General features: G+C 43.6%; 1 long non-coding RNA gene across 1 annotated transcript in view; it reads right to left on the bottom strand.

Annotated features, from left to right (window-relative positions):
- Positions 1-15000, bottom strand: part of LOC134515098 (uncharacterized) — a 45821-nt gene that overhangs the window by 13109 nt on the left and 17712 nt on the right. The window contains exon 6 of the long non-coding RNA XR_010070872.1: positions 12645-12868. This is a non-coding gene — a long non-coding RNA (uncharacterized LOC134515098). The remainder of the gene's footprint in view (positions 1-12644; positions 12869-15000) is intronic.

Below are 15000 nucleotides of genomic sequence, written 5' to 3' on the forward strand. Positions count from 1 at the left end.
TCATTACTGGAAGCTGCTGACATTTTTGACATTCAGTAGCATCAGAGCACATTAGGTGGTCCTTAGATAATTTTTAGACAAAATTTACTTGTATCGCATGCTCAGGCCATTACAAGCAACAGAAGTAATATGTTTCTGTGCAAAGCTATATCAGGCAGTGCGCTCACTTTTGTGGACCTTCCTCTATTATTCTGTAGGTGAGCAATTTTAACCATGCGGTGCATAATGCATAATACACTGTCTAGCCAGGCTGTGCAGGCTTTGTTTTTGGCTTTTGTGGAAGATCAATCTCTATTAGGAAATCTATTATCATCACTTATGTTTTACTACAATGAAATAAATAGGCAGCTGCAGTTGTTTGGCCTAATAGCTCTTAGTTTGATTGCTAGAAGTAGGAAATCAATGCAGGGTGAAAGGAAGAAACATTTTTAATAACTTACACTTCAGATATGAGATCCCCAAGTTATTACAAATTATAAGGTTAAGACCTCTCGAAAGAATCCTAGCTAGTTAAATATTTAAAACTCCTGGGTGAGAACACATGCACTAATGAGCTTCAGGCTACTAAATACCAGAATCTAGGGGGAGACATCTTGTTTTATATTAGGAAGTATTAGTGAGTATAAACTGGCCATAAGAAGTGTTTAATTAAGAATTATATTGATATGGGGAAAGCAGAGAAGAAAACAGATTGCCGAATCTACCGTTCATCGCTGGTAAAAGCTGGATTTGTCTGCGGAGGAAGAGGAACAAGCGAAAGCAGCCCTGGATCAAACCCAGGGATACGTGGTGTGGTACCTGACCCCGCGGGCTCAGGGGAGACGCCGGACAACACAGACTGAACCTGGATGGAGCTTCCTACCGAGGTTTCCGTCTAACACACATCAGGCAGCAAGTTGCCTTAGACTTTTGATCAATTCTGATAATTTAGCGATAGCTGTTCTTGGGTGAAAACTATAATGCAAATGCCAGGCTGGTACGTTTCTTGCAATTCTCCCACCCCGAGCTAGAAAAGGAAGAACTTCATAACTCTTTGAATCTCCTCCCTTGTGATCTTGTCATTCAGAAATTTAAGAACATAAGAAACCCGTTAATTGTACCTGGCCGCGTTAAGTTCGCTATCTGAACAGGAATTGAAATGTTGCAATTCAAATGGTAAGAAGCGAAGAGGGGAGTTGAGATTGACGGTAAAAACTGGCTTGACATGATTAAGCACCACGTAATATTAAGTCTTGTCACACAAATATCGTAGGAGAAGGTTTGCTGCATTGTGTGCGCACATATGTATTTTATGTAAAATAGCCTCGGTCTGTCTCCCCTCTGAAACCAGGGAGTGCGAGTGGGTAAACAGCTCATAGCAACAGATGAAAGGCTGACGAAGTTCAGACTCCCAGTTCAAAGGTTTCAGCAGTATGTGAAATGACAGTCTCAGGTTATTTGTGTTTCTGAGCTCCTGTGTATTTGAATTGTTTGCTCATCTACGGAGGCTCTCCATTATCTTATTCCTGGTTGTGTTCAGCAGCCGAGCGAGCTGGCTGGCTGCGGATGTATTTCATAAGGCAACTTTAGTAAAATTTATTTCACCTGCCTCATAACGCCCTGCCTCTGCCCCCGGGAAGATCAAAAATATTTTGTTTTAATTGATGAGGATAAATTACAGCAACACAAAGCTAGCATCCTGCTCGCTCCATGCGCATCTCCTGCTGCTTGGTCAGCACAGGTCCACGGTTCCATTTTTAAATCAAATTATGCTTGTGATAATATTGTCTTGAGCTTACAGTTGCTGACATGGATATTGACAAAGGCTTAGCCAGTATTTTAATAAGAAAACAAAATGCAGGAAATACTCTAGAGTTTCCAGGTGGATCATTAACAAGACGCCTTGGAGGGCTGAGACTGCCAGCCAGCACAGGGAATGCATCACAGTTCGTCATACAACTTAAACTTCTTTTGACATCTAGTTATGTCGAAATGTGACTGATCACCTAGGGGTCCAGGCTCCTGTGAGGGAAAAGTTCACTGACAGACAGCGAACGAAGCTGATCTTAAATGAGAATCAAGAGAAAGCAGCATTCCAGCGTCTGACAGTCTGCAGCTGCTACCTGGGTCTGCCTAACGAAGACGAGCCTGCTCTGCTGAACAGTTATATTAGCATCTGTATGCTTCTGTCTCATTATCACACATCTGCCCACCTTTATTCCAATGAAGCTTCTTCTGATCTGACAGCTCAGGCATTGTCAGTGAATAGATATTATGGGAGCTGGGTACAGCAGCTTAGGGTGTTAGCTTTTATTTTCTAAAGACTGTTGTACGGTTTGACAGTATAATGCCACAGAGGTAAAGAAGATAATTAACATATTGGGCAGTTTCTAAACAAAGCTGAGACAGTTATCCTGGCAAAAGTGCTGCTGCTGGAGCAGTATTGTTTGCACTCCAGAAACATCAAAGGCTTGCAAGATCTGCCTTTAGAAAAAGGGAGCGCAAACAGGTACAGCGTGGTCCCCACGCCACAGACGGGAAGTTTTGGGGGGGTTCAGCCCACACCTAATAACTGCAAAACCTTTGGTGCGCTTGGAGAGCCCATCACATGCGTTCAAGATCTCCGCTTGCTCAGGCAAAATCTCTCTCAGCATTTGAGAAGAGGTGAAGAGATGTGTGCGGAGAGGAGGAGGCTGTGGGGGGTCTTTCTGCTGTCCTGAATTTATTTTTACCCCACAGCACAAAGCTAAGCGCTCTTGTGAGCTTCACAGAGCTCATATTTGGATGGAGATTTAAGCCTTCTAAGTTGGAGATCACATGTGGGATTTTCTGGAAATGCCAAAAAAGTATGATAGAGGTTTCATCATTTGTCAGCTCAGTAATAAACTAGAAAGGCTTGCCTTAAAAAAAAGAAAAAAAAAAAAGAAATAAAGAGGGGAAATAGTATTTTGAGCCCACAACGTAGACAGACTGAGCTTTGATGACAGGGGAAGAGGATGTTCATATTCTCCTCTACAGCTCCGAGAGCAGACACACAGTGCTGCGGTGGATTACTGCACAGTTTGCCTTCAGGTCTCACCAGGTGCCGCAGTCTGTATAGTTGGTGGTGGACTTGAACGGCAACTTGGCTTCATGAGCATTTGGGATATGAAGCACTTTAGAAACATACAGCCCTTAAGAGTTAGCATGCTTCTTTACATTGTGGAGAAAAATAGTGAGTGGGATGCACTGCAGCAAGAGCACCCCTGAAATCGTTGTCTGTTTGAGCCTTGGTTTTTGTTTTAAATGGCATAAATAATGACCTAGATGCCCCTGCCCACAAGCAATGCTGCAGCCAAAGACCAGGTCCTCAGCTGGTTTGAGCGTGTTGCTCATTTACAGCCAAAATACTCTTTCCTGTTCCTGTGTCAATATGCAGATTTACCCCACTGAGCATTCAACCCTAAATTTCTAAGTTATAGATTTTCCTCATTTCATTCATGGCCTTCAGTTCTGTGCTTTTTTTTTTTCCTCGCCTTTGTTCTTGAGAGCACAGGGTTTCCATGAGTTGATGTTGAAATTACTGCTATTTTGCAACAATGCAATCAAAGTCATTTCAGCATCCACACTGATAAAGTGAGAATAGCTCGTTCAGATTGGCCTCCAAGACCCGCACTCACCATCGCAAAGTTGGAATACAAAATAAGGGATTCATTTAAGAAAAAAAAAAGATAAAAAAGGAAAAAGATAGAATCCGTTGTCATTCATTCTAAAAAAGGCATTACAGACTGCCGACACTGTACAGAAAAACAGGAGATGTTGACCTTTTTATTATAGCCTTTTCTGTGGTGTTGCCCTCCTTCCGGAGATGCACCCCCCCGCCGCCCCGCATGCACCCGCACACACGCGCGCGTGCTCGGCAGCTCGGCCTTATCTCAAATAATTACCCTGCGCTGCTGGCTGTCCCCAGTGACTTCTGCTGCTAAAAAAGCTACTCATTGTCGGTGAGTGAAGAGGGATTTCAAACCTGCTTCTTGTGGCCCAGCAACAGCTCTTAATTAACCACTCAGGTATTGAGCCGCCTCCTCGCCCGGCTCCCATCCATATGGCAGGAACATGTCCGCAGTGATAATCACTGAAGGAAATATTGTATCAAAAAAAAAAAAAAGGGCTAGCAGAACAGAAAGCTCGTGCAAATTATTTTTAATGATTCTCCTGTTGTGAGGTGGATTATTTGTTATTTCAAGCAGGGACGGGGGAAGGGGGCTGAGGGACATGCCCGTCCTCACCCCATCGCCCGGCTGGAGCCCGATGCTCAGCCCCGCCACAGTGCCAGTGCCCAGGGTACCGGGAGAGGCCCTTTGGGCACTCTAAAAACCTTTAGTTCCCTATGATTTTGATAATCCTTTGTTCTAGCGCGACTCGCTTTTCTGCGTGTTTCCTGTGAGCAAGGTACTTGAAAAAAAAAAAGAGAAAAACAAAACCAAACCACAACTTGCAGCCTTGACACAGACCCACACTTTTTCCTTCCCCCTTGGTCTATAGAAAAGAAAACAGTGATTCGAGTTTATAAATCTAATTAAAAATGAAGTTGCATTTACATTTTAAAACCTTGCATTTACCAGCATACTGTGTCAAAAGATATTATGTATGATTTTACTTTGTGACAGAAACCATTACATTTAAAAATTCATTACAGCAAGGTTAGTTAGACACATGATGGATGCAGCTTTAATCCTGCCATATATTATTACAGTTAAAATGTAAATGATGAAAAATATTTTGTGCTTATCAGCGTTTATGTGGAAATGTGTTTTACAGTGATATATGGTGTTATATTTCTATTATTATGATGAGAAAGAATGAAATACAAAAAGACTAAGTGTTTATTAAAACATGGTTACTTGTGATAAAATATTCTTGTTGTACATGACTTTAAACATATTTACCGAGGGCATTTGTCCAAAACAACTGTGAAATGTGTTTGCTATGCAAATCTTTCTTTGTAATTTTTTTCCCCTCTGTTATACTGACTATAGCTTTTTAATAGCCTAGTGTTGAAGCTATGTAAATATATTTTTATTATTTTTCATTTCAGACACGGGGGAGGGGGGATGGGGACTAGCTCTGTTTGCGCACATGCATGTATTCGAGTAGCTGGTAGCATACATAGAGACAGAAAATTGATCCTAGGAAAAATCCTTTTCCTTTTCTATCTCCTCTCTTTTCGGCCTCTCAAAGCCAACCCCGATGCCAGGGCGCGGAGCCCTTTGCCCGCACAGCCTTTCAGCACATGCCGATGTGCCAGCATTCGCATGGTCCTGTTGACGCCAGAGCGATTTAACACCTCGCACAACTCAACCTTTAACTCAGGCTTGTTCTACACCTTCCCCCTCACACAGGGGTAGCGCATCATTGCGGGGGAGATTCTTCCCCGGCCAGGGAACTGAATTTCTCTTCTTTCCCCAAGGAAGGCGAGTTTCCAGTTGCGCTTTAGAAGAGCCCTGCCAAGGAAATCTGTACAGCACCCTCCTAATTTGAAGGGTAATGAGTTTTGTGGTCAGTATTGCATGCTGCAAAGCCCTTGGCTAAGTAACTTTTTTAAGAATTTATACTTCAACAGTGACCCTTCAAGAAGGGTTTCTGTCACTCAGGACCCGGTCTCCACAGGCAAAATCCAGTATAATCTTGAACAGAACAATACAAAGGTGTAAAAGCCATTAAGTGACTTGCCCAGCATCCCACAGGAAGTCTGTGGCAGAAAAGAAAATAAAAGCTTGAAGGTCCTGAAACTTAGGAATTTAACCGTTCTATATATGTATTCCCGCGTGTGCTCCGTCCGCTGGGCTTTCAGCGTGTTTCAGGTTTGCTCCCCTGGTCCTTCCACTGGCCACTGTGTTATTCCCAGATTAAGTAACCTGCTGACCCAGACGGTATTGCCTTACACCATGACTTGCTGGTGCTTCCACTGCATTCCCACCATTAATTTTCTGTATGCAACTACTACGAGTTTATACTCTTTGTTTTATTACTTTTTATGCAGCTTGTATTTAAGAAAAGAGTAGAGTCAATCAACAAATAAATTATAGGTTTTCCATATTATTCCTGTAATTCCTGCAGTTTACATTGCTATCTCTTAAAAAAAAATTAAATGGATTTGAGTTGGGCATGATGCAGTGATCAGGCTGAGATTGCTTCTAGTTTGATGAAGCTGAGCTTGTCTTTAGCAAGTCACAAGCGCTTACTAAAAAAACAACTAAGTAGCTCAAAATATTTGTTTGTGATCAAGAGCATATATGCCCTTCAATCCTTAATGCCTTTCTTTTGATATGAACAGAAGCAGGAGACCTGGTGCTTGTAGTTCACTAAAGTGGCTATTTCCTTATAACCTTCCTCTTGTAACAATGTTTATTCAGTTATCAGGGAAGAAATATCATTTGTCCGTGCAGCTACAATTACCCAATTTGTTGTATAAATTATTACTTTTTTTTCTCATCTCATGTTGATGACAGAATCATTTAATAGACTTTCAGTTGCTCAAGCTTGAAAATTGGTTCCACATTCTCCCTTTTTTAGTTTTCCTCCCTAGGGTGAGTGCAACACCGTCTAAATACAATTTCCATCCCCCCTCCCCACCCCCCCCGTTTTTTTTTTTTTAAACATCTGCTTGTATGAGGATGTTGTTGTGTACATTAGCGCTGTACAGTTTAGCACCCTTTAGGACTACCTTTGGCTCTCGGCTTCCTCGTTCCCGGGGCCAATCATAATATATCAGGAACTGTAGATATTTCCTATCTCAGCACTCTCCATAACTCTTTTGCTCAGCTGTCTGAAGCTGTTTTCTTTAGGAAGTCCAAAGCCGGGGGGCTGGTTGACCTGGCATCAGTCCTATTTATAAGAATAAAACCTCTTCCCCGTACACCTTTGGAGCTTTGTCATGTAGGGGTCACATCCGTTTAAATTAATAGCTGTAGCGCCCGTGACGGAACACGGCCACCTAACCTTTATTGTCCCGACTACCCTTTTGTTTGAAGTTATCCAACCTACTCAGCTGATTTTCTTCAAAGCTAAGGTTACAGGATTTGCAACTGCGTCTTTGCCACATAATTAATTAGGAAGGAAAAAACAGCTATTGTCACATATACTGGATTTTTTTTTTGTGATATGTTTATTTGTTTATTTAAAATAAGCATTTTTGCTTTTAAATTTTTCCTCCCCTGCTGTTGCTGCTGAAATAAATGGCAGTCAGGCTTGTTTGCTTAGTATAGGAGTTACTGTGTGGTTATAGGAAGAAATGATGTATGGAGCAGCCATCTCATTTCCAGCCTGCGATCTAAGGGCTTTTCTTAGAAGTAATGCCATTTCTGCTTCCGTGGCGTGGAGACGTCACAGAGTTGTGATCTTCCCACTCATGAGTCAACTTGGTTGCCTATGAAATCTATTTATTTTGGTCTGAAGTCTAAGAATATTTGCTGAAAGCAGGATTATCGCTTTGTAGACCACCAACAGCTGTTGAAAAGCGGGGCATAAAAGTTTGTTTATGTCTTTAATAACCCACTTAATGACGGAGCAAGCACATTATTCATAATAAAATAGCCTGGCATAATCTTACTCCAGTGCATGGTGTCAGGGAATTAAGAAACATCTGCTATGCCATAAAATAACATTGTATATACTATGTACATTAAAAACATGTGTATACACATATGTATATTATATACATTATTAAAGTGTCTCAGTGGAATTCTACTCTTTTTAATTACATTTTGAAAACAGTGAAATGGTTAAGTGATGGTAATTTTACTTCTGAACCTGAGTTTTATGTAACATTTGTGGCTATGGCTAGTTATAATGGCAAGGGACAGAGTACATTTCAAGCCATAAAGACAAAGTTTCACATCTTGACATTGGGGTTCAAAAAAAATGTATTTTTAGCCTCCAAATAAGTGACCTAATTTTCTGCAGCACAAAGCATTTGTGGGTTCTTGACTTGATGAGAGCCTTGGTTGCTCAGCAACTCCGAAAAATCAGGCCAGTATTTCAGTGCCTAAATGCAGATTTTTTGTTTACAACTGAGGCATCTGAATTTGCAGCTTTTATCCATACAAATTATTTGGATTACTCCTGCACTCGGAAGGGAAGCCCCACTGTGCTGCTGCTGTACACGCCAGGAGAGCCACGGCCTCTGCTTTGGAGAACTTTGAGTCAAAAAGACCCAATATTCCTTACCCTCGCTCTGCGGCTGGGATACTGGAGTCGGTAGGGGTAACGCACTTCACCCTGGAAGTGGCTGAGCATTGTGGCTTCCAACCAGCAAAGCATGTAAACATGTCTTTAAATTTAAGCGTGTGAGATGTAAGTGGAACTACTTGCATCTTAAAATTAAATACATGTTTCACTAGATCAGGCCAGATGGTTTTACATGCTCAAAAGTGACATTTACAAGGTCACATAGGAAGTGTTTGACAGAGCCAGGAACTGAAACCAGATCTCCCAAGTGCCAACCCAGAGCCTTAATTTTGCTCCCATCCTTTTTTTTGTGACATGTTTCTCTTCAATGCAAGCAAAAAGGGAAAAAAAAAAAAAATCAATCCAGTGAGGAGACGAATAAATTGGTGATTTGCAGGTTTTTGAGGGTTTGGGTGGTTTTTTTGTTTTGTTTTGTTTTTTAAGAAGGGCTAGGAAGCCAAGTGCCTCTGTTTAAGAGATTAGCACTTTCATCTTTTCGGAAAGACATATATTTTTATAGACTTTTTTTAAAATTCTGTTTCTTCTATCTTACAACACTGTAAGCAATCTGTTTTCATTTTGTAGGTGGCCCACCAAATAAAAAAAGTTATAAGTTAATAAAATTTCTATGCAGATTTATGTGAACTGGATGAACTCTCCCAATATCTGAATGTTAATCTGTTGGAAAATAGCTGCTGTGGTACTGGAATAACTCAACGTCATACAGCAGGGCACGCTAACAGTAGTTCTCTCATTGACATTTTCCCTACAAGTGCCAAAATAAACATGGGAAACTACTATGGGGAAAGAAAACCCAATGAACTACTGGAAAGGCAACTCTGATATATTTAAGGCCGTTTCTTCAGATTCCCCTAAATCTCAGCTTTCACTAACACATATATTTTCCTTGGTAGCCCTATCCTTGTGAATTATCTTGGATGCGTTTGGTTTATGCATTTGTTAGATGCGTACACCTATGTTCTTTGCAATCTCCCATTCTGTCTCAGGTTTTCGTGTCTCTTTAGCCTTTCTGTCCTTCTCTAACTCAAATCCAGACCTCAGCACCATGAGAAAGTACTCTAGATTAAATACTTTTTACTTATTAACACTCTTTGGCCAAGGTCTTACCCCATGAATGAAAAGGAAGGAAGCAACGCCCTCACCTTCTCGTAGGACCCTCCTACTAAACCAGCAAACTGCAAAGAGGTAAAATATAAGCATGGGGGTGTAAGTTTTATGTAGTGACCTCTTGTTTTGGCTGTCCGGCCTCTCTATTTTACTATCTATTGCGTGTAATGGACTTATGCACAGAGTTTGCATGTCTGTGACCAGTTTGCAAAATAACTTAATGAATCTTATTTAAATTATACTAATTTTAAGTGAATGCACCTGCTCATCTGTGGGGTCTGAGGAGCAGCCTCCATTTATTTTTCTTGAAGTTGTTTAAAGCATCATCACTTCAAGTTGTGCAGCTCCACCAGGCCTGCACCGGGTCCTGTGGCCAAGTCCCTGCAGCTCCTGGGCTGGCAGGAGAAGATGGAGCCCACGAGGGCAGGGGGCTGCCCCCACAGCCAGGAGCGGGGGCTATGGGTTGCAGGCAGTAACTGCTGACAACGGGCAAGCCACAAAGGCTGAGGCGCTGGTGGTTCAGGCTCCCTCAGCTGCCCGATTCCCAGGCACAGGGCAGCCCATGCAGGCTGTGAATGCTTTGGGTTGGGAGAGATTTTAGTTAAAGCAGTGCAATTTGGTGTCCCGACAAAGGTCTCCATCTCTCTGTGTCAGATAAGTCCATCACACAGCGCATCTCAACTTTTGAGAAGGTCATATTTTGCTAGAAAATAATTTTTCTGTGCTATGGAGCTTAAAGTTTTAATAGAGATTTAGTCTTGATGTAGAACTATTTCTTGACTAGTTTGTATCAAATGGAAAGAAATTAAAGCTTAGAATCTTCCAAAGAAAGCATCTGCTAACTTGTTGTACTGGTTTCTCCTGCAGTAAAGGCCAACCGGCTCATTATGAAAGTTAAGGATCCCTGCAAACAGATCTCATGCTAAGGAGTGTAATATAGTTCACTTTCAAGGTGTGCATGACATCACCTTCTCACTTGGGACAGACACATCTCCCCTCGTCAGAAGGGCAGGCACAGAATCTCTTAGTAAGGTATGTATCCATGCTTTTCTGGTTTTCTCATTGCTAATTTAACATGCACCTGAGCCTACACAATACACGAGAACAGCTGTACAAGGGTCAGAGCAAGTGTCCTGTCTAGGGAAGGCATTGTTCCTTCTCGACCGGCAGCAAACACTTAGGAGAGAGACCAGAAAAGGGTATCTAGATGCTGCTGCTTCCAGAGCACAGCTTCCCAGCTTTCTCCAGCCAGCAACTCTGATTAGCTGAGCCAGAGCTGGAATCTTGACTGCTTCTTAGCCCCTGATAGATTCCCCACCCCACCCCATCCCATCCATTAATTGGCATAATCACTTTTTAAGGCCACGTACACTTTTGATATCTACAACATCCTGGGCCATTGAATTCCACAATTTCACCGTGTGAACATGCACCAAGTTCTTAAATCCTTGTTCACAATAATTTTTTCCATGACACTGTTGATCTTATAAACCTTTGTCGTACGCACTTTCTTCAGGCTGTGGAATCATCCTGTATTTAGATGCTCCTAAGAAGCAGTCCCATATCTTTAAAATGTACCAAATCTCAGTTGACAAATTCACAAGTAGTATTTACTTTTGGGATAAAACAGGCACACACCTCTACCTTTAATGATACACAATACAAGCTCAAGAAATACCAGTAAAAGTGGAAATATAAAGAGCAGATTAAACTCCAATTCCCTTCAAAGGGTAAGGAATACAGAACTGAAATGAGGGCACTGGTGTCTCCCTGGGTTCCCCATATTGCTGCAGAAACCCAGAACAGGGCCGTAGGAGGGTTCCCTTCCTATGTGTTCCCCTGGGTCTGGTAGGTTGGGTTGAAGGCTCTTTAAATACTGTGTGAAGAAATTCTTGGGCATAGAATCAAGATCTAAATCTGTCAGACAATATTGAATTGCAAGCTTTAAAGATATTAATACACTCTGTTTTACACGGTTCTAGTCAGCTCCTTTCTTTGGGACCTTGGTTCCTGCATACTGGCACTCACTGGGAGAGCTGGAAAGCCAGTTCCAGCCCAAGCACCTATCGGAGCTTATTACAGAGGGTAAACAGCCAATGTTATTAGTAGATGAGCGGGAAAGGTAGATCAATATAAAGAAATACTGCTCTCATTCACTATTCCCTTTGTCACTGCCAGGCCTCAGAATTTTTCAGTTCATTGATGTCAGTAAGGATTTACTTCCCTGCCCAAGTAGCTGGGGCCAGATTATTCCCAGGCTGCAGCAGATACCGATCAGCATGTAAGCTGGCTTGGGCAGCTGTGTAAGAAAATAAAATTTAAGATCACAGCAACTTAAATACTGCTCGAGTCTATAATGTCCACATTGGTATTAGGCAACTTGGCAACAAGAGTGGCCAAAACACATGTCTCCTTTCACTGCAATGCTTGGTGAATACATCAGGTTGGTTAGACAGAGGGGATATAATGTTTTCATTAGCTGAGTGAAGATCTAGCTCAGGCCAAGTCTGTTAAGGCTTCTGGAAACATTTTATTCACAGGGGGCAGCTCAGGGGTTAAACTCTGTTTAGCATATTCACTTCCCCACGAACATGCCATTATTTCATTTGCAGAGCAGCTTCCTCGCTAGCAGCACCTAGAAGCCTGTCCTTGCATACCATAATGGTCTAATGCCTTCAGCAAGCTGTGGCTTACACCACACATACCTTCTCAGCACTGTTATCACCAATGGTTTCCTCTATGGAAATAATCATTCACATTATAACCGTTGCCAAAGCCCTCTGGCACCAGCAGCACTCTTGGAACGAGAGCCTGAAGGCACGCGAGAGCCTGAGCAGCTGCAGCAGCAGCGCAGCCGGTCAGCGAGCTGCCTTCGAACCGCACGAGGGGGAAAAGACACTACACTTTCCTGGAGAAAAATTGCACTTTGCTTTACGCGCACACATAGAACCACATTTTGTGTTTAATAGCAACCAGAGGTAGGTGTCTAGATCTGCCTGGGCCTTGCAGGCAAGTTCAGCCATGTGTCAAGACACTCTTTTTACATATATTTATACACAGGGATGTTAGCATCTGTGTATGCTAATAACTTGCTCAGCATTTGTACACCTTGAGGACCCCACTCCCTAAGTGCAGTTTAGGGAATCACCCACAGTTAAAGTTATAAGCAGAGATAAGCGATAAAGATTTTCCTCTCATCGGTGATACAGCGTCACCTACCCAGTCATAGAATAAGATACAGCAACTAGTCTGACTTTTGAACAAAGTCACAGTGCAACAATATAACACATAATAACAATAACATACAAAATAATAGTCATTTCACGTACCTTGGGTCCACACGGTGCATCCACCTTCTCCAGGAGAGCAGGCAGAGAGGTGTTTCTAAAGGCCCTGGCAAGCAGCATGTGAGGTCTTCTTATTGTGGGGGTTGCAGCTTTACTTAATTGGGCACATGTGAAGGCCAGGACGCTGACGAGCTGATGCCCACCTGTTGGTGATGCGGCTCTGCCTTCCTGCCCCGAGCTGGGCACCGCTGTCCGGGACAAGTACACTGTAAGGAACAAAGATTTTACTTATGTCTAATTTTAAAAATGAACCCTGAACGTCTGCCTTTCTGTGCTTATGGTTTCGTGTCCGTGTACCCACAAGTAATCCATCATGCAGTCCCATCGCCGCATTTGCCTGCGTACGTGGAGCCTGCAAAGGTTTTGAATGAGTTCAAATACTTCCATGCAAAAATGTCATTTTTCACACATTCTAATTTCAAAGATGGCTGTCAATGTTTGAAGCCCCTTCACAGGTTTGAACATTTTTAGTGAGTTAGAACAAACAAACTGCATCTGTTACTTTTGTACAGTTAAATCATGTAACCTGATTACCTGACAAAGTATCAGCAGCATGAGGTCCTTCATGGGTCACAGCTGATGGATTTTTACACCTAAGAATTTCCCCATTTTTGACCAGAAGGAGAGAATTATTCTTCTGGGCAACACCCATCAACTCAAGCCTGGTAACAAAGAACGTGAAATGCAGCCAGACAGCCCCAAAAGAGCCTGTTTGTCCCTTCAGATGAAGCATAAGTAAAATCACATCACAGAGTTATAGAATGGTTTGGGTTGGAAGGGACCTTAAATATCATCTAGTTCCACCCCCCTGCCATGTGCAGGGACACCTCCCACTAGACCAGGCTGCTCAAAGCCCCATCCAGACTGGCCTTGAACACCTCCAGGGATGGGGCAGCCACAACCTCCCTGTCCTTTTGGGCACGCCGTCCCACACCCAGACCCTCGGCCACAGCCCCAGTGGCCAGTTCCTTACCCCTATCTCAGGCCAGCATCACCCACTGCGCAGGGGCAGCAGGGGCTCCCTCATGCCCTGGCTGGACCCCAGCACCGTGTGATGGGCGAAGAGCCCCCAGCCCGGTGCAGGTGTGCAGCCCAGCAGGTTGCAGCATGCACCCGCGTGTCCCCCCATCTCCTCTCCCTGAGACGCCCTCCCAGAACTCGGGGGGCTGCAGACCCCTGGCCAGGCTGTCACCTGGGAACGGGGCTTGGCTCCGTGGGTTTTGGGGCAGAGGGACACACTGTAAAACCGCACCTCGGAAAAGGTAGCCCAGCTCCTCGTTATCACTGAAAAACGCTCCGCAGCATCCAAACCCTGCCGTGCTCCCAGCCCGCACTGACGGGCGAGGTAATTGTCAGCATGCCACTGCTTCTGCTCCCTGTGTGGTCCTGCGGAATGAGCCATCGTGATGGCTGCGAGTAATGAGGAAAGCTGGTGTGTTTTTGTGTGTTTCCTTTTTAAATAAACTTGCAGGCCTTAATCTCGCAGGCTGGAATCCAGGCTCGACAGCCCAATGAGTAACGAGGTGCAAGGGAAGACAGGATGTAAAATTAGGAGGTCAGGGCTGGAGGTTGCCCCAAATTTAATCTCTAGGCTGGGCAGGTGACATCTCTTCCCCACCTCTCCTCCTCCTCCTCATCCTCCCCCATGCCATCGTTCCTGGACACGGGGCGTAGGTGCACGTTCCTGGGGCGATGGCTGCTGCGTGCTGGTGGCACACTGGTGTGTCCAGCATGCCTGGGGAGATGGAGAGGGTGAGACCCCACTGGTCACCCTTGGCCCTGTCCGGGATCATCCTGGGAGGGTTTTGGGCTGGGGCACCCGGAGCTGCCCACAGCCCTGCCCCGGGCACCTGGCACCCGCCTCTGCTCCCCCACCACAACCTGCGGAGAACCGTGCAGATACATGATACATGCATATCTATAGGTATCTATATAGGCTGATAGATGCTTATAAATATTGTCATTTAAAAACTGAAATCTCTCTTCAAAATAAAGACAAAATACTCTTCTGTATCTTTTCCTATTTTATGTACACTTGCCCAGTTCCTCCTGTTTGTCTTTCTACCCAAAGGCAGCTGATGAGGCGACTACTTTTCTTCACCTGCAAACTGCATTTTTGTTGTTTTACTTTTCACTAGCTTTTCACATTGTTTTCGGATTTATTCCTTTTGCGTAGGTGTCCAGGGAGTAATGACAATGGGTTAGTTTGCCTTCACTCTTGTGTGCTGTTCTACACCTTTACTCCCAGGACTATTTACAGTCATAGCACAGCAGAACAGGGGATTCTCATGAACCGGAGCATTAGAGGTGGACCAAAGCCAAGACTGTTGGTTTCTAT

This window comes from Chroicocephalus ridibundus, chromosome 4 (genome assembly GCF_963924245.1).
Source record: "Chroicocephalus ridibundus chromosome 4, bChrRid1.1, whole genome shotgun sequence".
NCBI classification, from domain to species: domain Eukaryota; kingdom Metazoa; phylum Chordata; class Aves; order Charadriiformes; family Laridae; genus Chroicocephalus; species Chroicocephalus ridibundus.